This window comes from Copadichromis virginalis, linkage group LG23 (genome assembly GCF_057382275.1).
Source record: "Copadichromis virginalis isolate Kocher_CV1m ecotype Utaka linkage group LG23, C_Virginalis_male_GT1.1, whole genome shotgun sequence".
NCBI lineage: Eukaryota > Metazoa > Chordata > Actinopteri > Cichliformes > Cichlidae > Copadichromis > Copadichromis virginalis.
This window is the reverse complement of record NC_140639.1, coordinates 41,262,083-41,268,524: the sequence shown is the minus strand read 5'-3', so window position 1 is coordinate 41,268,524 and position 6,442 is coordinate 41,262,083. Positions and strand designations below refer to the sequence as shown.

General features: G+C 41.2%; 2 long non-coding RNA genes across 2 annotated transcripts; both read left to right on the top strand.

The window, feature by feature from the left end:
* Positions 1-836: 836 nt before the first annotated feature.
* LOC146681641 (uncharacterized) lies at positions 837-1,355 on the top strand. Its single transcript, XR_014918274.1, has 2 exons — positions 837-1,113; positions 1,201-1,355. It is a non-coding gene; the product is annotated as an uncharacterized LOC146681641 (long non-coding RNA).
* A 3,183-nt stretch (positions 1,356-4,538) lies between these two features.
* LOC146681640 (uncharacterized) lies at positions 4,539-5,779 on the top strand. The gene is made up of 3 exons (XR_014918227.1): positions 4,539-4,761; positions 4,963-5,049; positions 5,749-5,779. It is a non-coding gene; the product is annotated as an uncharacterized LOC146681640 (long non-coding RNA).
* The last annotated feature ends 663 nt before the right edge of the window (positions 5,780-6,442 follow it).

Sequence of the window (6,442 nt, the reverse complement as noted above, 5' to 3'; positions counted from 1 at the left end):
AAGTTGTCAATTACAGAGATTGGTTACATTGTAAAGAGGTTTGTATAACATTTTAGAAATAACTGTTATTTTATCCTGTTATTATATGCAAAATACAACCTGTTTTTGAGTATGGTGTATTTTGAAAGACACCAGTAAACCATTCTCATTTGTACAAAACTTTGTCCTCTCTGTTACATTCTATACATCTTTAAACATGAACATGTCTAATGACACCGCTGAAAGTTATTTAACTACTCATTCTATAATGTCATACACGTGCTATGATTTTTAAGAAAAGAAGCCGTTCTTTATCAAACATGGGATTGCTTTAATCTATTCCACAATAACAAAATTATAGGCTCAAGAAACATTTAGAGCATTGGTGACACAACTATGATTCTACACTTTAGCCTACTTGGTCTTCTTGTCTAATTGATCACAACATTAGATATATTGCCAGTCTATGTGGTTGTTATCCAAAGTGCTCTTGTTTTTGTTAGAAATGAACACATTTTTGGTACCAAAAACTATTATGAACAACTTTTGATGCTTTAACAGTGTGATAAGTTTAACTAAATCCCAAAAGGATTTATTTTTTTCTAACCTGTATGATATTTTAGTTTAATACTCCACGCTTTGTAGCTACCAAGAGCAAGCAACACTTCATGATGAGTTAATTTACTGACATGGATAAAATGAAAATTATGTTATACAGTCTTTTCTGATAATTTTGATACAAAGACAAGATAACTACACACTGGAGAAAAACAATTACTTAATAATAAGTACATTAAGCTGTAGGAATACGTACTGAAGTACAAAATGTACTACATTTGTCAGGGTCCTGGGACTGGGCGACCCAGGATCCCTGAGCAGTCATGTATTATATTATTATTATTATTATTGTTGTGTATTTTGGTGTTGCTCCCCCTTCCCTGTGCTTGTGTATATGTGTGTGTGGGTGGCTGAGCACTTGTTTATAGGCGGCGTCAGGCCTGGAGGGTGTGGCCCTGCAAGGGGACTGGCCACACCCGAAGCCACACACCTGCTGCTGATCAGGCCTCGTCGGGGGAGCTACTTAAGAGAGTCTTGGAGCTCCCACCGACGCGGGATCATTGCTTGGGACTCCACGTTAGTTACCCAGTTTAGGTTTTGGTCGTGTAGTGTATGCCTGCCATTGTTCAGTGTCCTGACTGCTGCCGCTATTGTTTCCCGCAGGAGGAGCGTGGAAGGCTTAAGGAGCAGCGAGCACAGGGAGTGCAGACACGGGAGCAGAGAGCACTTGGAGGACACGACACGGGAGTCTGGGGAGAAACACGGGGATTTATTGTTGTTTGATATCACCCTCTGTAAATAAACACTGTCTATACGTAGAGCACCGCGCCTGGGTCCTCCTTCCCCACTCCTTCCACGGTGTGCCATGCCGCACCGTGACAACATTTGTATGTTTGTGTCCATTTAAGTAGCCTCGCATCTGTAATCGGAAGGTCGCCGGTTTGATCCCTGGGCTCTCTGTCCTGGTCGTTGTGTCCCTGGGCAAGACACTTTACCCTACTTGTCTACTGGTGTTGGCCAGAGGGGCCGATGGCGCGATATGGCAGCCTCGCTTCTGTCAGTCTGCCCCAGGGCAGCTGTGGCTACAACCGTAGCTTGCCTCCAACAGTGTATGAATGTGAGAGTGAATGAATAGTGGCATTGTAAAGCGCTTTGGGTGCCTTGAAAAGCGCTATATAAATCCAATCCATTATTATTATTAAACACTTGCACATCACATGGGACTGAACTAACAAAAGTGCAGCTATTTTTACACAAGGCCAAATCTTCTGTCAGTGGAACGAGACAGTCTTCTGCACCCCAAAGGTGAGGGGCCATGTACATGACATCAGGTATCCCACAGGGCACGTTGTTATTCTTTGAGGGCCTTATATGGTGAGCATTCCAAACACTCCGGATGTCATTCAATACCTCCTGATGAAGAAACAAGAATTAGGTCAGAGCTGTAATACAGGGCATTTTTTAAATGGTCGAAAATAAGTGTGGTGCATCCTTAAATGAATTGAAAAGCAGCAATGTTTGGATGCAGTTTAATGAAAACCAAAGGAAGAGGGAGTGATGCCAAAAAAAAGAAAAGAAAGAACCACACCAGGCAAACCACTGAGTTGTGGGATCTGGGCTTTATACTAATACTAATACTAATCTCGGTCCGGATGCGCAAAGCTTTTCAACTTTATGCGCATAATACAGGTGACAAAATCAATATTTTTCAATCCCATGAGGGGATCCAATATCATCTCAGACCTGAATGCACCAATGATAGAGCGCTGAAGAGTTACTGATGCGTGAAGCCTGACTGCTTTTGACAGACTGGCAGTGACAGATCGGTAGCTGCAGCATAACTGATGCAGAATGAGCGCAGACAAGGATAATGTCCTCCGATCAGAAAAAAACATTTAATTCATGCTGACTTCTGATCAGTTCAATTGGCAAAGTGTTCCCTGATTTAAAAACTTTGGCTGGGTTGATGCTTCAGCCTCCATTACGCACATACAGAGCGCAGTTGACCTACAGTGGGGCAAAAAAGTATTTAGTCAGCCACCGATTGTGCAAGTTCCCCCACCTAAAATGATGACAGAGGTCAGTAATTTGCACCAGAGGTACACTTCAACTGTGAGAGACAGAATGTGAAAAAAAAATCCATGAATTCACATGGTAGGATTTGTAAAGAATTTATTCGTAAATTAGGGTGGAAAATAAGTATTTGGTCACCTCAAACAAGGAAAATCTCTGGCTCTCACAGACCTGTAACGTCTTCTGTAAGAAGCTTTTCTGTCCCCCACTCGTTACCTGTATGAATGGCACCTGTTTGAACTCATCATCTATATAAAAGACACCTGTCCACAGCCTCAAACAGTCAGACTCCAAACTCCGCCATGGCCAAGACCAAAGAGCTTTCGAAGGACACCAGGAAAAGTATTGTAGACCTGCACCAGACTGGGAAGAGTGAATCTACAATAGGCAAGCAGCTTGGTGTGAAAAAATCAACTGTGGGAGCAATCATCAGAAAATGGAAGACATACAAGACCACTGATAATCTCCCTCGATCTGGGGCTCCACGCAAGATCTCATCCCGTGGGGTCAAAATGATCATGAGAACGGTGAGCAAAGATCCCAGAACCACACGGGGGGACCTGGTGAATGACCTGCAGAGAGCTGGGACCAAAGTAACAATGGCCACCATCAGTAACACACTACAACGGCAGGGAATCAAATCCCGCAGTGCCAGACGTGTTCCGCTGCTGAAGCCAGTGCATGTCCAGGCCCGTCTGAAGTTTGCCAGAGAGCACATGGATGATACAGCAGAGGATTGGGAGAATGTCATGTGGTCAGATGAAACCAAAGTAGAACTTTTTGGTATAAACTCAACTCGTCGTGTTTGGAGGACGAAGAATACTGAGTTGCATCCCAAGAACACCATACCTACTGTGAAGCATGGGGGTGGAAACATCATGCTATGGGGCTGTTTTTCTGCCAAGGGGACAGGACGACTGATCCGTGTTAAGGACAGAATGAATGGGGCCATGTATCGTGAGATTTTGAGCCAAAACCTCCTTCCATCAGTGAGAACTTTGAAGATGAAACGAGGCTGGGTCTTCCAACATGACAATGATCCAAAACACACCGCCCGGGCAACAAAGGAGTGGCTCCGTAAGAAGCATTTGAAAGTCCTGGAGTGGCCTAGCCAGTCTCCAGACCTCAACCCCATAGAAAATCTGTGACGGGAGTTGAAAGTCCGTGTTGCTCGGCGACAGCCCCAAAACATCACTGCTCTCGAGAAGATCTGCATGGAGGAATGGGCCAAAATACCAGCTACTGTGTGTGCAAACCTGGTAAAGACCTATAGTAAACGTTTGACCTCTGTTATTGCCAACAAAGGTTATGTTACAAAGTATTGAGTTGTATTTTTGTTATTGACCAAATACTTATTTTCCACCCTGATTTACGAATAAATTCTTTACAAATCCTACCATGTGGATTCATGGATTTTTTTTTCACATTCTGTCTCTCACAGTTGAAGTGTACCTCTGGTGCAAATTACTGACCTTTGTCTTCATTTTAGGTGGGGGAACTTGCACAATCGGTGGCTGACTAAATACTTTTTTGCCCCACTGTACTTCAACAACGTTAGGAATACATTGCATTTACCGTTCCGTAAAGGTAATGTCGTTTTAACTATGTAAACGATTATTTTGTTACCCTTACTGCTAAAACAGCGTAATTTAATGTAAATAATTACCACCACTAGTTATCATAATATGGGCCATTTACCTGAATGATTGGCATGAAGCAGAACTGTGACAGAGCTTTGTCAATGAAATCCCCAAAGAAAAATCCTTCGTCCTTCAGTTCTCCTAGAAGCTTGATCCATGACTCGACTCCTTCTTTTCTCATCACTCCCCACCAGGGGCGGAGCGTGGGGGTGGCTTACTGGGCTTAAGCCCGGGTTGTTTTGTCAGAAGCCCGGGGTATTTTGGAGTGCAATTTTTTTCATAGTTAGATGCCTGGCTGACAACTGTATAAAACAAAAAGTACACACAATATTCGAAGCACATAGTGCACACTGTGGGAATTTACGACTGTGCGTGAATCCCCCCCTGATATTGGTATGATCCAAGCTCAGGCACTAAGCGACTGAGCGAGGGGGCGGGGCAGCTGCTGCCCGTCAGTGCGCTGTTGGAGAGACGGAGCCAGCCATACTAAGGAGAGCTTAAGTTTGACCAGGTACCAAAGCAAATCATTCGTACTGTACAAATAATGTAAATATGACGGTGCATCACGAAAGATTGATATCAAACTGATCACTTGACCAATATTACGTTACTTGCTCTTCAAGTGAATCAACAAATGGCGAAATGAAAAGCCGAACAAATGCTATTTTTTTTAGAGATTCTTAGCTTACGTGTGTTTATTTCATATTTTCAGTTCTTACCCTCCCCGACTAAATCGGTTTCAGTTATGTACTGAAATATAAGAATGGACATTAGAGGGTTCTTTCAAAGAAAAACTCAGGTAAATGTTATTTTATATATTATGCTTTGTATGTTGTTCAGTATATTTGTATGCAAAACAAGAGGAATTTCAGTACACAGCAGGATATTCACATTTGTAACCAGATATTTACACTTTAGGGAGAAAACATAAAACATTTTTACTGCACAACATCAATTTAGAGTAAACTTTTGTTTTAGATAAATATTGAAATATCTTTTGAATTAGTTAAATGTCACAATAAAGAGAGACAGAGCTTTCTGTTTTTTATCACTTTCATCAAATTTAGGAGTACATGTACACTAAGTTTATTGTTAATTAATAAGAAAACTCCAGACGATTCCATTCTGAGCTGAAGAAGCTTCTGATAGGTTAGTAGAGTCCATGTGAGTAAACAGGTGGCACAGCTGTGGATGCATATTAGGCAAAACACAGAGCCTGTTTCTGTGACATGGGAAAATCAAGAGATGTCAACCAAAACACCAGGAAAAGAACTGTGGAGCTCCATAAGTGTGGCTCAATTTTGAATACAATTTGGTGCCATTTGCAATTAAGAAATACAGACGATTTCTCTCTTTACTCTTAAAGTTAACAAATATGTTTTTTATATTTATCAATCTAAAAAAATAAACATTTAGTCTGATTTGATGTTACAATTAAAAAGTGTTTGTGTTTTTATCTGAAGAGTTTGTAAATATCTGTATATTTGATGATTGTCAGCACAAAGAGGGAGAGAGGAACAGAGAGGGAGTTGGAGAATGAGGACAGAACAGAGATGAACAAGAGCAGGTGAGACACACATGTTAGTCAAATGGTTGTTTACCAAAAGTATCACCGTATCATAGGTACTCATGTATCTCATACCTAGTGTTTCTTTTTAGGTTTGTTATTTTTCAAATTCTATATTTATTAAGTTATGAAGGCTTGTTTGCACAACAAGGCTAAATAATTATATAAACCTTTCTCAATCTAAATATTGTACTTTGGTAAAATTAAAAAATAAATGTAGTGCAGGTCTATGATGATTTTTAGTGCTACTATCATCTAGTTCTGATTCTGGTTCTGTCTTGGTTAAGTCCCAAGTAGTGCTGATTTTGAACTGTTGTAGTCCTGTTTTAATTCTGGATCAGTTCTTGGTCTGGTTGAATTGGGGTTTAGTCCTCGTGTCTTGATACAGCCCTGATTTTGTTCTGCCTTGCTGCTTAATTAAAAAACTAGTTTAAGGTGTTCTGCACATGTGATATATATTTTTCCCTATATGAAGTCATTCTTTTTTGAACAAAACTCAAAACAGAGCCAATTAATCTTTCAGTCATTTCTACCCCCCCCCCCCCCCCCCCCCCAAGGGAAAAAAAATCCCACATGCATACTATCCTTTTGGGCTAAGCCCCGGGTGTTTCAAATGTCTGGCTCC